The sequence below is a fragment of the Microtus ochrogaster genome, unplaced genomic scaffold (genome assembly GCF_000317375.1).
Source record: "Microtus ochrogaster isolate Prairie Vole_2 unplaced genomic scaffold, MicOch1.0 UNK1, whole genome shotgun sequence".
Classification (NCBI taxonomy): domain Eukaryota; kingdom Metazoa; phylum Chordata; class Mammalia; order Rodentia; family Cricetidae; genus Microtus; species Microtus ochrogaster.
Window position 1 is genome coordinate 1,594,112 of NW_004949099.1, and position 4,899 is coordinate 1,599,010.

The following is a 4,899-nucleotide window of genomic DNA, read 5'->3' on the forward strand; positions in this document are numbered from 1 at the left end:
TAGCTGAGGGAGTAGCTGAGGGAGTAGCTGAGGGCGTAGCTGAGGGCGTAGCTGAGGGAGTAGCTGAGGGAGTAGCTGAGGGAGTAGCTGAGGGTACAGCTGATGGTGTAGCTGAGGGAGTAGCTGAGGGTGTAGCTGACAGAGTAGCTGAGGAAGTAGCTGAGGGTGTAGCTGAGGGCATAGCTGAGGGCATAGCTGAGGGCATAGCTGAGGGAGTAGCTGAGGGTGTAGCTTAGGGTGTAGCTGAGGGTGTAGCTGACAGAGTAGCTGAGGGAGTAGCTGAGGGCATAGCTGAGGGGCCAGCTAAATTGATGGAATTGATGGGCAGCATGCAGGAATTCCCGAGTTCAGTCCCAGCGCCACGTTTAACCAAGTGTGGAGGTGCACTCCTGTGATAACAGACTCCAGAGGTGGAGGCTAGAGATTCAGGAGATCTAGGTCAGTCTTGGATACATGAGATTCAGGAGATCTAGGTCAGTCTTGGATACATGAGATTCAGGAGACCTAGGTCAGTCTTGGATACATGAGATTCAGGAGATCTAGGCCAGTCTTGGATACATGAGATTCAGGAGACCTAGGTCAGTCTTGGATACATGAGATCCTGTCTTTAAAACATTATTTCTGGGGGCCGCCCCTAAGAATGGAAGCAGAGACTTCTGTCTTATAAAGATGGATGTGTCTCTTCATAGTGTGTCGGATATGGCACAGACTCCAGGTGGTGAGCGCCTGGCCCGGGCACAGTAAGTCCTGGAACAGGAGCTTCTGTTGAACAGATGCCCGTCCAGAGTGACGGCCTGTCCTCTGGGATCCCCACCCTGACTCCCTCCTCTACCCACTGCAGTGCGGGGTGAAATCGAAGCATGGAACCGTCGAGTCGAGAAATGGTGGCACCAGCGAGGAGTACGAGGTTGGCTTCAAGAATTCCTCATAGAGAGACGCATGGGTCCACCCAAGGGGAAAAAGCTAAACACTTGTGCTAGATGTAAGGGCACGTGCCTGTTCAAGGCTGTGGAGTGAGCTCAGGACAGTCAGTGTCTACCTCTCCCACCTGGTCATCTCTTTTTCAGCCCCCTGTGACCTGGTCCCATATGGCTGGACCAAAGGTGGCTCCTGAGCTGATCGATGGCTCTGCTTGGTGCACCTCATCTTCTCTGCTCGGAACCCATTCCTCTGAGATGGCCCATCGCTTTCTATGTACAGTATGAACTCTCCAGCATCACCCTTTCCCACATCAGCACCAGGGCATCCTTCTCGTGTCTGTGACATCATCCCTCACACGTCTCTGCACAGCTGATCCAGAAGCATCTACACCCCAAAGCTGAGGCCTCAGTAACCCCGTAGCTGGTTGAAAGGACACATAGAAATTGAAAGAAAAACCATGCTTTTAGAAACCCATCTGCTAATAATCACAATCGCTAATGGACTGTGAGCTCTTGCAGCATTCTGTGTGGTTTCCTAGACCTGGACATTAGACCGAGCATGGCCACTCCTGTTTTCTGCCCATCTTGCTTTGTGTGTGGTGTTTGCTGTGACTGGAAGGAAGGCAAACAATCTCATAGACAAGCTACAAGAACCTACAGCTGGCAGGCTGTTCTGGGGTTCTGGGGGGGGGGATGTCACTGTATTTCTCTCAGAAGTGTAGAATACAGAGCTGGGGAGATGGCTCGGTGGACAAAAGTGCTTGCCATGCGTACACGATGACTTGAATTTGCTCCTCTGATCACACCGTGGGAGGAATGAACTGACAACTGGAACCTGACCTTTGACCTCCAGATTTGCTCTGTGGCACATATGCTCACATTCACGTTCATGCACAGAAACACATAATACTAACAAAGTAAAATTTAAAAACACCGTGTAAACTAGCACTGTGCCCCTGTGAGTTTGCTGTGGCACAGTTTGGAACTCTCCAGAACCATTCATTTCCATGTGTCCAATATTCTCCAAATAGTGTCTATGTGTCTAATGCAATGACACTGAGAGACACAGTCTGTGCCTCATAGGTCTTAGAGGTGAGCAGACGAGACCAACATTATTAATTAGATAATCTTACTATTAAACATCTGCACCCCTGTTCATCAAACCTTTAAGGAAAGAAAGGTGAGCAATGCCTTCAGGAACCTCGTGCCAAGCCAGCTGGCAGGACACAGGACTTCCAGAGCTCACACTACAGGGGAGTGGTCACTGGCCTTTTGACCTCTGATCCAGAAGGACCAGATATCCTGGCTCTGGGCTCCAGGCTGTAGGCAGAGTGTGTGCCATGGGTCCAGGGCTCCCTCTAGTGGCTGCAGTAGTTCTTAACTTAATCAACTCTGGGGATAACTTGTCAATATTGGTCCTGTCTGTGTATTTTTTCATGGAGCCGTGACTCCTCTGAGGCCTTTATGAAAATCCCTTCATTGTTGATCTCCAAAGACTCAGGTATAGGACAAAAGTTCAAAGTCATTTTACTCTTTTTTTTTTTAACAATCTTTACTTATGCACATGGTCTTACCTTCCTTTCCCCACAGTCCCCAAGCCACCCCACCCCTGTTTGTGGTCGCACCCCCACTCTGTGAGCAGGCACATGTGAGAAAGGCTGGGAGCTGTGAAGTGAAGAATATGAACAGAGACTGCACTGCTTTTCCTGGCTTCCCAGACCAGAATAATCACACAGAAACTGTATCAATTGTAATACTCTTTGGCCAATTACTTAGGCATATTCCTAGTTAGCTCTTAGATCTTAAATTAAACCATTTTTATTATTTTATATTTTACCACGAGGGTCATGGTTTGTTACCTCTTGCTTCTTTGGCAGCTACATGGTGTCTGCCTGACTCTTCTTCTTCCCTCCTCCGTCTCTGCTCGGATTTCCTGCCTTGCTCTGTTCTGCCCTGCTATAGGCCAAAACAGCTTCTTTATTAACCAATGCTAATAAAACATTCACACCACACACAGGGGAATCCCACATCAAAAGGAATCACAAGGAATGCTTTCTGCCCTCCTCTCAGGATGGTATTTTCTTTGCTCTGTTTCTCTTTGCCTCATGCAGGGAGGGAGGAGACTGCTGAGCCTTCCTTGGGTGTGAGCTGCAGATCCACTCTGGAGCCAAGTGCAAGGGTCCTGTGCCCACTGAGGCCCGTGACAGACCTTGTGGGAACAAAACCATAGTTCAGAGCAGAAACTTTCTAGAAATATAGAATGTGCAAGAGGCCACCTCCCCTTAGACCTGTCATGGCAACGCCTGTGTCAACATGGGGGCAGACCTTCAGGGTTTCTGGGTCACACTATCACACAAAACTATAAAATATTATTAGATAGTGTTTAATTGTATAATAAAATATATAAAAACTAAGTAATAAAATAGTAAAAAGCCAACTTCTCTATCTACAATCCAGGGTCCTTCTTATGCTACCTATGGGTGGGCTGGAAGGGTTAGGAGTTTCTGACCAGAAAGAATCCAGTTCTGGATTTAGAAGTGTGTGTGGTGGTGTGGTATGTGTGTATGCCTGCTGCGTGTGTGTGTGTGTGTGTGTGTGTGTGCGCGCGCGCGTGCGCGCGTGTGTGTGGTACTTACATCCTGGGGTAAAACATAGAAAACAAGCAAACGTAAAGCCCATGACTGCAGGCATTCAGATATGAGGGCATTTGCTGACTTCTGTGAAGATGAGGAACACTGGGCGAGCTAACCAGAAGCACTGACAAAGGTCCTAGATGAGCAGTCCAGGGGTCCTCGGCCCTCCTCACGCTGAGCTGCCACCCTTTAACATGTGTGTTAAAGTTCCTCATGTGGTGACCCCAACCATAACATTATTTTCATTGCTATGCATTAACTGTAATATTGTTACTGTTATGAATCCTAACAAGGGGGTTGTGATCCACAGGTTGAAAACCACTGCTCTATGATGGATCGTGCTTCTTTAAAATCTACATGAAGAGCCCCCACCTTCCAATAACTCAGAATGTGACCGTATTTGGACCTGGAGACATAAGGTGACTAGGATGAAATGAGGTCAAGACATGGAATTAGCCCAGATGTGCCTGGTGTCCCTACAGCGTGAGATCAGGACACAGAGAGACACACGGAAGGGTGACACAAACATGTACAGGGATACAGAAGGAAAAACCGCCTCTCAATCATGGAGGCCTCAGAAGAAACCATGTCCTCCCACACCCTTATTCACCAGGCTTCTAGGCTCCAGCACTGTAACTAAAGGAATTTCTGTGGCTCCCAGAACACATCCACCCCGTGCTTCAAGCTTTCCTGACAGTCTTAATGATAGTGATAACAGAATTGAAAGTAGTACCAAGTGGAGCAAAACAGGGATTCCAATTCAGACGACCCTCCCTGTGGAGTGAATTCTCACTGTATGCAAATGACAAATATTAACTTTTCACCACCCTGGTTGTTTTGGATCGATGGCTTTCAAAAGGCTGTTAAAGAACCCAAACATTATCACTGTATCAAGGACCCACATGGTAAAACCCACGGAACCAGGAGGGATTTCTGCCCTCCTGGGAGATTACTACATGGTGGTAGGCCTTACGTTAAGGGGAATTCTTCATTCCAGGGGCCTTGAATGCAACCCACCTTGGTTGTTATGCCCATGGCTGAGCTCACATAGCCCTCTTCCTCCTGAGGCAGAAGGAGAAAAGGACTGACTTTCAACTGTGTCTTTGAAAAGAAAGTAGTGTTGTGTGATGTTTTACTCTTTTGGCTTTTGGGGGTGGCTCACCACCCAGCCCCTAAATAAATCACACATGGAGGCTTATTCTTAATGTCCAGCCTGTTTCTTGCCAGTTTTTCTTTTTCTTTCTTTCTTTTTTTTTTTTTTTGAGACAGGGATTCTCTGTGGTTTTGGAGCCTGTCCTGGAACTAGCTCTTGTAGACCAGGCTGGTCTCGAACTCACAGAGATCCG